The sequence below is a fragment of the Phyllopteryx taeniolatus genome, chromosome 10 (genome assembly GCF_024500385.1).
Source record: "Phyllopteryx taeniolatus isolate TA_2022b chromosome 10, UOR_Ptae_1.2, whole genome shotgun sequence".
Lineage (NCBI taxonomy): Eukaryota > Metazoa > Chordata > Actinopteri > Syngnathiformes > Syngnathidae > Phyllopteryx > Phyllopteryx taeniolatus.
Genome location: NC_084511.1, coordinates 15,937,350 through 15,953,555, shown reverse-complemented (window position 1 = coordinate 15,953,555; position 16,206 = coordinate 15,937,350). Strand labels below are relative to the sequence as shown.

Here is a 16,206-nt window from a genome sequence, read left to right as displayed (position 1 = left end):
GACCACCTGCACAGGGCAGGATGCTTTCACCGCCCATCAGTTTGATGATGATTTACTCTTTTATTGTATTTTTTTTTTTATTTAAATCCCTAATTCACAAAAAAAAAAAATAATAAATAAACTTTCGCTTTACAGGTGCCACATCTGGTGTTTATGCTGTATGCATTGTGATAATGGTGTCACATGGTTGTCTCATCAAAAAGTAGGCGTCTATTTGAGGTGTTTGTTTTGATTATTTGAACCACGTTCTCAGTGATAAATTGAGGCACAGCATCAACTAGGGATTAGGGTTGGGCATCGAGAATTGAGAACCGATTGGAACCGGGACTAACGTTCCAGTTCTCCCGGAATAATTAAAATTTAAAAATGTCAGTTCCCAGTTTTGATGCCTAGTCCGCTGGCCCCGAAGAAGAAAAGCCAAAAACCAACAAAGAAGCGGCGAAACCAACGAAGAAGAATGTGCACGAAGACGTGCTTGTGCCCAATGGCGGTAGCGGCGAACAAAAGTGTGTCTTAACTTTGTTAAAATTAAATGACCAGTCGCCTCAGTCCAACACTTGGAATAAGATTATATTGTGCAAAGGAAGCATTCGGGATGTGTAGCGTCTGATGCGCTCCGAGTCTCAGCCTAAACCGCGCGGAGCTTCAGTGAAGTCAACTCTCAGTCAATTGGGTGAGTGAAACAATAAAATACGTCTATGCCAACATTGAGACAGCTAACAAGGTAAACTGTTGGTTGGTTTGTTTTGCACTGATGGTTTTTTGCGTCTTCAAACCAACGTAAGAGACGATGACAAAAAACTTCACCGTAGCAACTTTACATCACAATGAATTATGACAAAATTCACATAAACGTCTCACAGTATCACAAACATTAACCTTGTGTCTCATCGGTGAGTAAGGAAAGGAATCAAAGTTTTATAGAATTTGGTTCTATCCATTTAAAAAAACTTGCACATATAAACCATTTCACGTGATAAAAGAGTCCCAAATAACGATTTTAACAATGCTCTATTTAACTTTTAGATGAAACATTAATTAATAAATATTAATTCAGTTGGGTTAGTTCCAGACACATAGCCTTTTAGTTCATAGGTTTGATAGTGATACTGGTTATAAAGAACCCGGAGTCAAATGTTCATTTTAGTCTATGCTGCTGGCTGCTAAGAAAATAGATGTTCATAATTTGGACACCCTTTATTTAAACGATGCAAACTTTTTTAACCCAGCCCCCTAAAAGAATCGGAATCGAGAATCATTTGGAACCGGGACTGGAAGCGCTTAAATTCAAATGATGCCCAACCCTACTAGAGATGGCCACCGTTTATACAGTATATATATATATATATATATATATATATATATACATTTTCTGTACCGCTATCCTAACTAGGGTCGCGGGCGTGCTGGAGCCTATCCCAGCTATCTTCGGGCGAGAGGCGGGATACACCCTGAACTGGTCGCCAACCAATTGCAGGGCACATAGAAACAAACAACCATTCGAACTCATATTCACACCTATAGGCAATTTAGAGTCTTCAATCAACCTACCACGTATGTTTTTGGGATGTGGGAGGAAACCGGAGTACCCGAACAAAACCTATGCAGGCACACACGCGCACACACGCACACACACAGAGAGAGAGAGAGAGAAAGGGAGAGTGAGAGAGAAAGAGAGAGTGAGCGAGAGAGAGAGAGAGAGAAAAAATACTATATTTTCTTTTCTCCATGCCTTATCGATACCGTAAATCTTTTACAAATACTTTCAAAGAAAGTAAAGCAACCTTGCTTTCGTGTCCGAATGGTTGATTTAAAGATTGAACCTGAATTTTGGAAAATTTAATTTACATCTTTTTAAAGATCTGTGAACACCCAGGGCCCTAGTTTCATGACTGGTGTAAATCTGTCATGTCGGGCGGAGCAACTGTGAGGCAGGGTTGGATTAGAATGGTGTTAGTAATTAAAGTAAAGTACCTGTATTTGATTTGTGGATGGTTGATAATCTCTTAATAAGATAACATGTTTTCAAAAACGTTTTTTGCATTTTTATTATATAATATTTATTGTGACCTTTTTTTCCCTCACACTTGACAAATACCCGGTATAAAAAACAAACAAGCATTTTTTGAAAAAAATAAATAAATAAAAGCTAACAAACCCGGTCTAAAAACTAATTAAAATTACCATAACTGAAGTCAAAACAAAATAAAAACTAACTATAACAATTATAACCCTTAACCCTGGTATCCTGTGAGAGATCATCAGGTGTGCTGCAGGCAATTATCTAATTGCACTTAATTGATCCAAAGATTATGATTGATTTACCACAAATAATATACAGTATCTTTGTTAATCTATCTATGCAAGTGACCTATATTGACAGTCAGAACAATTAAATGCACTTCCGCTACTAAATGGTAGAGGGTACAATGTGTACATCTGTGTATATCGAGAACATGCAGAATAAAAGCTTTCTAATTTCATTGTGCGTAATTTCAGACAACATCATTATTATTTTAGTATACTGTATATTCTTTTTGTGAAATTTTTCTTTGGTGGTGTGCCAAGAGATTTTTATAATGTCTTGTAAAATCTGTGCCTTGGTTCAGTAAAGGCTGGGAAACATCTGGAAATTCAGTTAAACAGAGGCCAGCTGCGGCCAAGTAGCAGCGGGTGTGGCCAGTGACTGGCATCGAGAAATAAGTGGATGATCCCCGAAATGCCCTTGACCTTGATGGTACCTAACTTGCTGTTTGACTGGAAAGCTGCTCATCATGCAAATTTCACTCCTGGTGCGTTGTGTTCACTACTGTGAAGCGTTAAAGGCATCTAGGAAACATACAAGAACATAAAAGTATGACAGAGTGTTAACATCTCTGGTATACAGTATTAGCCCATAAAAAAACTGTAAAGCAAGGCCAAATATAAATGTAGACATTGTATATGACGTATAAATGCCCATGTGGACTTGTCACAATTTCAGTTTGTGTGACTTAGATCCAAGAAGTGCCGTAACAAGGCTTACAAGATGTTCAGACACCCTGCCATGATTTACAAGTGTATAATTCATATCAAAATGTGTTTACAGTGTCACAGGGTGTCAGCTGAAACAGTCCCAAGTGGAAAATGAAAAACAACAAAAGGCCACTTTCAGCTAAGGTCGACACTCTTTGTAGCCTGACCGCATACAATAAATAAGATATGTGCCTTGTTCTGTAACTCTATCCTGTCACTGCTCTAGAACATGAATCCCATTGGAATCCCAGAGAGAGGCTGGCCAGAACCCGCTGGCTGACCTGTGCTCAAGATAAAAGGAGCTCAGGCTGCACTATGAGGCCTTAGATCCATTTAGTCATCAGGGAGAGCTTTGCAACAGTATCTGCTGTAGCGGGCTGCTGAGCGCATCTCTAATTCATTTCTATGATTGGCCATCTCGGCTTGTGTAAGAGACACCAGCCTCTGTCCTTGTGAGGGACTTTTAGGGAAATGGAGACAGCGAAACAATCTGCCAGCGGTTGCTCAACCAGGTCATTTTGAAACCTGTTCGCCGTCGCCTCGAGGTGTCAGGAGACTTCCACGCCACCTGCTTTTGTTGTATACGGTACAGATCAGCGCTGCTTGCGATGAAAACAATCTCGATGAGACAGCTGGGTGCTGGTAACTACCCTCCAATGTTTCATCAACAGGGATTCATGTGTTATTCATTTGCCCGAGCTGCTAGCGGGTGGCCATGTAATGACGGTTGATCACTGCAGTTGTATACCCGATGGTGGCTTCCACCCAGGCAAATTGTGCTCTTCATTATTCCACACACATCTCAAAGTGTGGCACAGAGCTGTCGTTGATGCCATAAGAGGAAACTCATCAAGTCCACATCCTTGGGAACTATAGCGGATTTTATAATTAAACTATAATCGAAATCTCATTGAGTTTAAAGCTATCATAAAATGTTGTTTAATAATTGAAAGAGTAAATATGATACTAGAAGGCTTTGTTTATGATATATGGCCTGCCTGACACCCATCGGTGCTCACTTTTGGCCCCAGAGCAGCTCTGGACGCTCCTTCATCTGGAGAGGATGAAGACAATATTAAAGAATAGTATAAGTGTAAATATAGGCCCACAGCTGGCTTATGAATAATGGAAAAAGGTTGTCCTTAGTATTCATGGGAGGGGAAACTTTCTGCCAGTCAACTGAAGCGGGAAGTTCACAATCTCTCTCTGTACTTCTCCTTTCGTCTAAACTTATTATTAGATGCTGGCCCAAAAAACTTGAATGCCTTTTTTATTCCAGTATTTCATAAAGCCTGTGTGATGTTCTGTGTTTCTGTCCGCTTGTGATGTCATTTTTGTCTCTGCCCACAGTCTTGCTTGGTTAATTGGTGACCGGAACCTGGGAGCTACATGTGTTTGCAATCAGCTTTGGTTGGTATTTAGGTGCAGCTCCAGTGGGTGCCCGAGTACTGTCTTGGATGCCGTTTTTGTTGTTGTTGTCAAGTTTATTTGTATAGCTCTTACTGTGATCACAAAAGTCTCAAAGGGCTTCAAAGGCCCACAGTTGACAAAGATAGATGACATCCCCTGATTTAAACCCCCCAATCGGGCAAGGAAAAACTCTAAACCCCATTTGCCCAGAATATAAGAAACCAAGAGAAGGGACCACAGATGGGGGAGGATCCTCCTTTCCGGAGAAATTACTCAAATTTATTTAGGCTATATGAACGTTATTTTGCACCTTTTACGTCTCCGATCTTGTTTCTAGCTCCATTCCAGCTCCGTGCACGAGGCATGACTGGCTCCTTCCCATGCCCGTGTTGTGCTGTGCGATCATATTACGATATGACTCGTAGTATTATATAAAAATGTGTAATGTGTTATAGTGTTAATATTGTTATTTTGATGTGTGGGCGGCGGCCGTTATTGGTTTAGCTCTGTTGCCAAGCTAACGTTGCATCCAAGCATTCATTGTGTCTCACCCTCCAGGCATAACTAATCAATTTACGTGCAATCCAATGGTTACACTAATGTGAAAGTTTGGTTAATCTTGGTTTTATTGGCCATGCTTGGAGACAGAGGCATAGGATGGAGGGATGACATTGTCTATTTTCTTCTCCCAAACATTTTGCAATAACAAGTTGACGTCACCGCAACAGTTTTCATAGCATGATAGAAGCAACAAGTACCTCATGTGCAAATCTCGCATTGAGCACACCGCCGCACAGATGGTGCTCCGAGTGATTGACAATCATGGCAGAGAGAGTGAAGCGGTCAAAAGCGTGGTTGCATCAAACGTTGACGAACACAAATGCACATTGCCACAAGTGCATCCAATCATTTAAAAGTAAGTTACAATACTTGTATGCAAGCAATATGGATGTTTACTATCGCTCCGTAAAGCAACCTTAACAAAACATTTAGCAGTAGTGCATCACATTCAGGTGGAGAAATGCACCATTTTCATTTTCTTCTCACCACAGTCCTGTTGGAAGACGACACAGAGCAAGACAAGCTATTGCTGCCTCATCTTGGAGGAGTTTTACACCCCTGTTTTCTTTGGACTAAATAATTGTTTCTGTAACGTTTAACATTATAAGCTATTTGTTGAACACATTTTCTTCTGCAAGTCGTGTTTATTTTTTTTACATTAATCTTGTTCCAGTTACACTAACGAATGTTTACCAAAACTTTAGAGCTTGGCTTGACAGAATGCTTGTCACAGAACAACAGACGCTGCTTCTCAGGGTACTCCGTCCTTTATTTTTTTAGCTTTACTTAAGAGCACAAATTTACAGAACAGAAATGCAACGCGCAATTCCGAGTCTGTGCTTTGTCCCACCCTCGTCATTTCTGTCCAATGGGAGCAACGATCGTCACACACATGGCTTTGCTTACAAATTATAGTTCGCTTGCAAAATATACAATGTGAATGCGAACTGTACCAAATGAAAAAAATATATACTGAAGTCAAGTGGACCTAAGGACACCCTTCGTGTTTTTTTCTTTTTTAATAAGTAACGATAAGAATACCGTTAAAGTGCCAGACCGCTACGCAGTATCGTTAAGAATAGTAGCATTGTTAAAATCTAAAATCCATTCATCCATCCATTTTCTCCACCGCTTATCCTCACTAGGGTCGTGGGTATGCCAGAGCCTATCCCAGCTAACTGCGGGCGGGAGGCGGGGTACACCCTGAACTGGTCGCCAGCCAGTCGCAGGTAAAATCTAAAATATGGATGGCTGTTTTTACCCATCCCTCCTTAGAGGTTATATTCACATGGATTACATCTCTCTCTCTCTCTCTCTCTCTCTCTCTCTGAGAGAAAAAGATTTAAACCAAGAAACTGCTGAGCTTGTAATACTGATACAAGTTTTGACGCGATCTAGTAGTACGTTGTATGCTCATACCGACAGACAATGAACCAAGGAGCATGAATGACATTGACCCAAAAGCTTCGGTAAACCAAAGTATTTCCTATCTATGGCCTTATTAAAGATATTTTTTAAATTTTGTTTGCTACAAAAATGATTTGTGGTTAATAGGTAGGTTTGTGCCGCCCTCAAAACGACAACCTGCTGATGTTTTAAAATTCTCAGTCTAATCTGAAAAAACAGTGTACACGAAAAGTGTATTTTTTTTTTTTATTCGTGATCATAACTTAACTTCACATTCTTTGTTTTCCCCATGCAGGACATGGTCAGTTTACTCCTTATTATCAGATCAGAATTTAGATCATCATCATTTTATTTCTCAGTACAAGCACTATGCAAGTCAATAAAAGAGAGAAACTATTTTGTGTACAGAGTTCTATTGTTGTGCCAAGTTATCAAAATGGCATTGTCTAGAGCTGTCAGTTAAAAAAAATAAATAAATAAACAAGTACAGGAGTTGAATCAGTACTTCATATCTACCCATTCATCCAGCCATTTTATATACAACTTATCCTCATACGAGAATTTTGTTTGTTTGTTTTTAGATGCATCTATCCTGCTTAAGTATGGAGGGTGCATACTTTTCCCAGCTCTAGTAACTTTAAACGTGTAGGCTAATTTGGCTCATTTCATTTTTCAGCATTAATATTTGTCACTGGTGTAAATAGAAATTGTAAAACCACTGTAAAACTTAAGAAAAAAAATCTGTCTACTTAAAAGGGGACATATTGGGGAAATTTAACTCAGGGTTTGTATAAGAAAGTATAGTCACTGCCCAACCATCATGTGAAATCAAAGTAGTAAATATTAATTAAAAAGTAAATATTTTATTTGCCTATTTCTACAAAACTCTGAAAATTATCACTGGCAAGATGACAAGACTCAGCCCTGCGAAGAGACAGCCAAATGCCGGCCATACCGCATACACTTACGGGCGAGATAAGAGGTAGCCCGTGAAGCCTCTCTCATGCGTGACGCTGGTCTATCTTTTATAATACGTGTTACAACACGGTTTTTCTCAACTACATGACCAAAGGGTACTTTGACTTACAGTTGTTAACTTTGCAGGCATTGCCTTCACTTGGTATGCAGTCATTTTGCAGCGACATCAACATAGAAAACTGCCTTTCAGCTGTGAAGAACTCATGCAATGACCATTCCTTTTCCTTAATCTCCTTTCTTTTGAGACCTCTAAGTTGTTCACATTGATTTTCACCTCCATAAATGCAGCCATTGTTTTCAGCGTTGAATTAGTGTGTGGAAAGCTGAGTGGGCGGATAAATGTCAGCAGGGTCTGCTGTCTCATAAGAAGCCATTTAGACTGACAAAATGAGTGATATACAATTAATAAAAGGATATTCAGCTGCATGCTGTGTGAGTTCAAAAGGTTCAAACATGAGAAAAATTCAGTTTGTCTTCAATAGCTCAGACACAGTCAACTGTAACCCCAAGGAAAATACACTAATATATGAAGAATTTCAGACTGAAAGTATTGCTTAGAGTTTTGTCTTTATACACTCACACAAGCAATTTGAAATTAAATTATCAAGATGTGATTAAAGTGTACTCATCAACTGGAATTCAAATGTTTACTGCCACCGACGACTGTATTCAAGTGCGTCTAGTGTAGCGTAGTAGTGGAAGAGGTCCTTGATTGACAGATCCTTGTAGACGGGGGCATTGCATTGCTTTGGATTTGAGATGAGCACTTTTTAGTTTTAAGATGAAGATTCGAGTGAACGTCAGCTTGGCATGTCCATTATGAGTGAGAGAAATTATCGTTGGACGTCGGAGAAGTTTAGGCACCCCACACTCGAACAGAGTATATGTATGGCATAAACAGAGTATGTGCCACGGTAGTTAGCAGAACGTGTGTGTCGCAAAACAGATGCGTTCAGTTCAAACAGTTCAATGAGTGACTGAAAAAAATATGGAAAAAAAAAAAAAGCTACTGACGCTCAATTCGAGCCACGTGATGAATCAGTTGACACTGCAGGTTTCTTAGTTGTATAGCTATAAATAATTTATTTTGCCATCAAAAGCCCTTTCTCAGTCTTGTTTCTTTTATTCATTGAGGTCTCGGCAAAGCAAAAACAATTTTGTGTCAAAAGCACTGTTCTGCCTAAAATGTTTGTCACAAAAAAGCTTGTTTACTATATATATATATATATATATATATATATATATATATACATAAATATACAAAAACACACACGCACGCACACACACACATATATCATCAGTAGCAGCAGCCATTATCTATCCACTGCAGGGTGAAGGCCTCTTCTTCACATTTCCAACTACTACGACATTTTGCAATTTGTTGCCCGTGTATTCCGGTATGTTTAATGATTTCAACTATCCATCTACTTTTAGGTCTTCGCCGTGGTCGCTTTGTGTCCAGTGGTATCCAATTGATAGTTTCTGTGGTCCACTTTTTGTCAACTCTTCGGGCAACGTGGCCAGCCCATTTCCATTTAAGGCTTTTTATTTTTTGAATGACGTCGGTAACTCGCATCTGCTGTCTTATCCAACTGCATCTTTTCTTGTCGCGAATGCTTATTTTCAACGTTTGGCATTCTATGTTCCTTTGGATTACACGTAGTCTTTGTATAACTTTGGCATTCGTAGTCCAGTGTTCATTATCGTAAGTGAGGACTGGTAAAATACATTGATCAAAAACTTTTCTTTTCAAGAAAATGGGAAGATTGTTCTTGAATATAACACTAAGCCTTCCATAAGCCTGCCAGGCAAACTTTATGTGGTGTTCAACTTCAGTGCTTGTATTTCCAACCAGTGTTACAAGTTGGCCTAAATAGATGTAGTTGGCGATGGTGTCTAGGACATCATCCTCCATTTTGATATCTTTTTTTGGACAGTAACGATTGAACATGACCTTTGTTTTGCTTTTGTCCATTTTCAGACCTGACCGACGACTTTCTAACTCTAATTCCTGAATACGACGCTGTAGTTGTTCAGCATCGTAGGAGAATAAAATGATATCGTCTGCAAAACGAAGATGGCTCAAATAAGCGCCGTTAATTTTTAGTCCTTCTTTTTCCAAATTGAGCTTTTTAAATATTTCTTCAAGGCAAGCTGTAAATAGCTTCAGAGACAATGTGTCGCCTTGCCTGACCCCTTTTCCTAGACTTATTTCCTAGACTCTTTCATCATCAATTCGTATTGAACCTGAAGAATCGTTGTATATTGATTGTAGAATGTTGATATAGGTCGGCTCTATCCCTTGATTTACTAGCTCCTGCAGTATCGTAGTGGAGGTGACTGAGTCAAACGCTTTTTCATAGTCGATCAAGGCTACACACAGAGGCATTTCGTACTCGTTGTGTCGTTTGATTATTTGTTGAACTGTCTGTATGTGGTCCATAGTATTAAAACCGCTATGAAAACCCACTTGTTCTATCGACTTCACTGAGTTTGAGTCCAATTCGTTTGTCCAATATATTTGCAATGACTTTTTAAATCGTTGAGAGCAGGCTTATTGGGCGATAATTTCTTAGGTCCATTTTATCACCTGATTTATGTAGCAAAATAATTTCTGCGTCTTTCCATGTCGCCGGTACTTCTTGCAAGTCCAAGCAGCGTTGCAATACTTTTACAAGGCTCTATTAAGTTCGTTCCCTCCTGCTTTAAGCATTACAACAGAAAGTGACACCACTTTCTGTTGCATTTCTTGTTAAAGAACGAATTGATAAAGTATAAGCCTTCTTGTTCAGCAAATTCTATTAAGCGTTCTCCTCTTTCGTCTCTTGATCCCAATCCGTAGGGTCCAATTGATTTCGCGCCAGAGTTGAGGCCAATCCTGGCGTTAAGGTCACCCATGACTATTCGAAATTTGTGCTTCGATTGACTATAAAGACGGGATAAATCCTCGTAAAATGCTTCTACCTCATCATTGGTGTGGCTGATGGTCGGCACATATATTTGTATCAATTGAAGTGAGTAACGCTTTCTAATGGAAATGGTACATGTGGCGATTCTATCGGAAACACTTTTGACGCTGGTAACGTAATTGCCGATACTTTTATTAATAATGAAACCAACTCCACCATTGCGTCTGCTTTCTGATCCTCTGTAATAAAATAAATGGCTATTATTGAGAGACAACATAGCTTCATCTTTCCGACGTACTTCACCAAGTCCAATTATATCCCATTTGATGGCTTCTAGATCATGTTGTAGCTCTTCTAATCGAGAATCGTCCTTTAGCGTTCGCACGTTGAGCGTCCCAAAAATAAGATTTTGTGCGTTATGTCTTTTTTGCTTCTTTCTTGCTACTTCTAAAGCTTGTTCTTTGGTTTGACTTAAAATGTTTGTAGGTGTAACCGTATTCTGGTCTAGCATAGCCAAGTCCGTTGTCCGTAAGCAGCCATAATTAACCCGGTGATTCTTAGCACCCTCTGCTGCCAAGCTTGTCTGCCCACTGCCGTAGGCAGAGGCTCTTTGGCCTGCAGGGAATGAGGGCCGTGTTTTTTGTTGTACTGCCATGAAGAAGGAATAGGCCCTAATCTGCCACGCTGGCCCAATTCGTGTTGGCAGATTGCCCAAATTTAGTGCCGTAGTTTGACCTACAGTTAAGCCCCTAAGCGACGACAACGCGTTGGGCATTTAGGGGATATATAAACCATTTTTTTATTAAACAAACCCATGTTCTACAGCTGATTACTAATGAACGGAAAAAGCTAGAAGCAAAGGTTTTATTGTGGTGAAAGAAGACTACTCTTTCTTTTGCTAGCTTCAGTTCTTATACTGTCAAAAAGCGCTACAACAGCTTGCAATATGGGGAACTATGCTTTGAAAACGCCTGGCAGTGAATAAGTTAATTACTGTAACTACACACTCATTTTACTGAGAGCTGTAGTTGATGTAGATGTAGTTCATTTTGTTATGCATTGTTTTGTGTTCCTCATTCTCATTCATTTAATTATATCTATCATATTCAAATTATTGTGTGTTTGGGTCAGGCTCAAGGTAGAAGAAAACAGACAAAAAAAAAAATGAGATCTAGTGTCTCTCGAGGCAAAAAACCTGAACCTGTCATGATGTTCAAATAGCTGTTTGAAGTGTGCTTATACCTTTTAATAGTATTTGCCTCATGACTTATTCATCAACAAAACGGAATGTCAATTACTTCCTGAATGTCACTGTGCTTAGCTCATTCTCTGTTTCATGCACATTTTTATCCTCAAGTAGAAAAACAGTTCAAAGGTTATAAGGAGTGTGGAAAAATATATTTTGGATATGTTTCGTGACTCCTGCTTCTTAGAAGCCGTGGCTGCTAGTGTGGTATGTATCATCCCGTTGTGGCTGACACGTTTGAATTGAGTCCAGCCATGATGAGAAATCATGCATGAGTGAGCTTGCTTACCGTTCTGTTGTGTGTCTTAGCCAAAACATTCATATATAAATGCTGGCTGAGCCTAATGAACATCCATTCTTATTGATGAGCCCTTGGTTGTGAGAGGGGAATTCACATAATTTACTCAAATTTAATTTGCCTCCATTACAACATATCTTTTCGCATTCTAGTCTTTAACTGTGACGCTAATGACAACTAATATGCATGTATGGGTCTTTTTATGTACTTGTTTTGTTGTGGTAAATCAACTGTCAAAAACTGCATTTTGTCACTGCTTTCTGCACACCACAAGCCGCCGCATAATCATTATATCTTGCAGTATTTTCTGCTGATACTTGCAGAGTGGTCCTGGGGAATGGAGGAGGAGGATGTGCGTGGTGGTGATTTTGGGCTGTGGAAAAAAGGAAGGAGAGAGATAACAACTTGAAGGCCATGTCAGTGGTAGGCGGGTTTCAGAAGACATCTGGGCAATATTGGGAGATAAAAATAAATAAATAAACAAACAGGTACAGCACCTTATTTCCTCAGAGTAACTATGCTTTGATCTATTCTGAGGAAGGGGGGGAAAAATATCAACTGATGTCGCTGCGATCACTTTCCCACTTGTTTCCCCTTTCCCCTATATTTACAGTGAGAATTTTCAATCTGGGTTGATTTGGATCAGAATGTCTGCTATGTCTTACTGGAGCCCCCATGAAGTAATACAAAGAAAGACATTGCCACATTGTTTTCTGTGATTTCTGTTGGAGGTTGTTGTAATTAAACAGCCGGTGAGGGGGGAATAGACTAATTATTTATATTGAACTCATTGACCCATCCATTCATCTATCCATTTTCTGTACCACTTATCCTTACTAGGGTCGCGGGCATGCCGAAGGCTCTCCCAGCTGACTCTGGGCGAGAGGCAGGGTACACCCTGAACTGGTTGCCAGCCAATCGCAGGGCACATATAGACACGGACAACAATTCGCACTCACATTCACACCGTCACTGAATGGGAACTGAACCCACGCTGCACGGTTGGTAAAATTGTAAAATTATAATTTTGTGGTGTTATTTCAGTGGGCATCTAGATGGTTATTTCAGTTGTCAATTATTACAAGTGTTTTTTGCTTTTTCTAAGGCTTGTGTGTGTGTTTCGTTGTGATGCCACCACACAATAGCACCAGTACTGTTAACCATCCATCCATTTTCTATAGCACTTATCCTCATTAGGGTTGCAGGTGAGCTGGTGCCTGTCACAGTTGACTTCAGGCAAGAGACGGGTTTCACCCTGAGCCGGTCGCCAGTCAATCAAGGGACCCATATAGACAAACAACTATTCACAATAATATTCACATCTATGGACAGTTTAAACTTGAACGGTCAATTAAACTAATATACATTGATTTTGACTTGATTGATTGACTTGATTGAAAATATAAACATAACAGTCATTCATAACAAAAAAAAAATTCAAAGAAAGGAAAAGAACATCAATAGATGTCTTTTCTCAGCCTAGTTGCACAGTTTGCGTTCCAAAGGGAGTAGGAAGAAATCAAATACGAACAGTATCTAGTCCTACTGCTTGCTCTCTATACATTTTGACTCATACTGTGTTAATACTCAATAGGTTACATATTTTTGGAATGTGAGACTCAAAGAAAATGATAACCATAGAACCAGGAATGGGATTTATTGCAACATAGGAAAGCTGCACACACGTCTTTGACCTGGCTGGGCGCTGCTCATGTTTCACAAGCAACAATTGAGTATGAATTACTTAAACAGTACATGCTGAAAAAGAAACTCCAAAGCACAAGATGTGTTACGCTGCCTTCCACAGACATACGTACAGCAATTTCTATAAAACACACCTGAGTCTGCCAAGCATAATAAAAAGGTGAGCAGCTTTACTTCATTTAAGTTTTAGACAAGCAGCACAGAGCTATAGTGGTTAGAAAGTCTGCCTCACAGTTCAAAGGTTCAGAGTTCAAATCTCAACTCTGGCTCTACTGTGTGGAGTTTGCATCTTCTCCCCGTGCTAATGTGTCTTTTTCCCCCTGGGTACTCCAGTTTCCTCCCACATCCCAAAAACACAAATTTTAAAGTTAATTGAAGACTATAAATCATCCATATGTGTGAATGTGAGTGTGGATGGTCATTTGTCTATATGTGTCCTGTGATTGGGTTGTGACCAGTCACAGGGTGTACTTCACCAGCTGTAGGACAACTGGCCTTCAAAAGTGCATACCCAAGACAACTGGTCTTCTAGGACCATCTTGGGTGGTCAACTGGTCCTCGGGTAGGATTCAAAGAAACTTTACATCATTCAGACCTAAGTTTTCATGAAATTTCATATTTTAAATTGAAACTGATTTATAATACTAATCAAGCTTCGCATTAAATCTTTCACATAAAATACATACTGTATGTGCTAAAAATTCTAGAGGCATCCAAATTCAGACGCGTTTTCAAAAAAAAACAACAACAAAAATAACACGCAAGCACAGGGTGGAGGAGGACTGGGGTAAGATTCAACCTGAGGACTTCTCGACTGTGAGGCAGACATGATAACCAGTACTGTATCATGATGCCTCAAAGTTAAGTTTCTACTCGTGGAATGAGTATGTTAGGAGTATTTTTGGTCTAACTAGTGAATATAGAGTATTGTCGATACTTTGGGACATGAGAATAATGCTTTATCAAGTGTGGTTATGCATTTATGCCAAATGGCACTACCACACACGTAAAATGTATTCCCCTGAGTGATCTAATTCGATTGACTTATTATCCACGTGATGTTAAATCCACGCAGTTTCGACACCAGCTGCTCTGCTCCACACTTGCACACCAAACTATCGACTTGTTTTGCCTGACTCCTTCCTGTGCTTATAGACCCGCTGAGACTTGTCATCAGTAACCACCAATACTGCGTCGCATGTCAACTTATAAGTGACTGCCACAAATATCAGACGACCTGGATGAGACACTTTATCATCTTTCATCGCTTTACAAATGTATTCTAAGACCACGAGGATGTGATTTATTATTTATACTCTCAAAACTACTCTACCTTACCTTCCACTGCTGATGGACAGGCTAAAAATATCAGGTTATTTAAGACCTTTAGGCTTTAAAGCTTTGTGTTTAATTAAGCATAACATCTTACTCATAATTTACTGTAGAACGTACAGTGGTGCCATAAGATACAAGATTAATTTGTTCCCTGACAACACTCGTAACTAAAAAACACTGTCAAATCATCTTTCCCCATTGAAATGAATGGAAATGCAATTAATCTCTTTCAGCGTCCTCAGAAAAAAAACATTTTTTGTTTGTTTGTTTTATAAGGAAAAATAGCAATTTATATTATAGTACTTTAAATAAAGAGAGTAAAAAAGTTTTTAAAAAGTAGAGTAAGAGTACAGTAAGAGTTCATAGAGTAAAAAAGTTTAACGTTGGAATTTGCAGTTTTAAAAAAAATAACTTTTTGTCATATATGTTAAAACTGCTGCGATTGGCTGGCGACCACTTCAGGGTGTACCCCGCCTCTCGCCCGAAGATAGCTGGCATAGGCTCCAGCAGGTCCACGGTACAGAAAATGGATGGATGGATATTAAAACTGTCTGACCTGACAGCAGAATATTATTAAAATGATATTTAAATAAATCATCCCTCTCTGGCCCCATTCCTAATTTCATTTTAATTATTATTATTGTGGGACAAGACTCGCCCATCAGCAGGTGTAGAGGCAGGAGGCATCTCAAGCGCACATCATGCTCACAAGGGGATAGTACACACATAGCCTTGCACAAAAGGAGACTATACTGTAGTTTCTTGGCCGGATTATTTCACTCTGGTTATCAACAATGTTAAAAAGAAGGAATTGGACAGCTCTCTACTTTAAATCCAGGGTAAACAGTGCTGTCCTATAAACGGAAGGCTGCATATTACTGGGCTTGGAAAACTACCGGTGCTGACATACGAAAGAACAGTGATGTCATTGTTCTCACCGGGTCGTCAGATGAGTTAATCACCTCTCTTATATTCTTAACTGATTGTACATTTAAAAAACCAACATCAAACCAACTTCATACTGGTAACATTTCGTGTAACGTTGGCGCTCGCGGTGCACTCTTAAGTGAGGTAGCCACAGACAAGCGAGATGGAGGGCCCATCCTCATTCCTACAACGACTCACCACACATGCACCAACAGAGGCACCCTCTGAGGCATCCAGCTGAGCACAACAAGCCGTTATCATCCTGGTTCCTTTTTATTGGTGAACTGGGGGTGTTTCTTTCTGCAGATATGATAGGCAGCGAGCGCGGGAGCAGCGAGCACGGGAGCAGCCACCCCCCATAAGAATACCACCCATATCAAAAAACGCCCCTGTGTAAATGAGTTTCGTCTTGTGGT

The 16,206-nt window shown here is 39.7% G+C and overlaps 1 long non-coding RNA gene across 1 annotated transcript in view; it reads left to right on the top strand.

Moving 5' to 3' along the window:
• The first annotated feature begins 452 nt into the window (after positions 1 to 452).
• The window catches only part of LOC133485075 (uncharacterized), a 36,011-nt gene continuing 20,257 nt past the window's right edge, over positions 453 to 16,206 (top strand). Inside the window, exon 1 of the long non-coding RNA XR_009790596.1 lies at positions 453 to 673. This is a non-coding gene — a long non-coding RNA (uncharacterized LOC133485075). The remainder of the gene's footprint in view (positions 674 to 16,206) is intronic.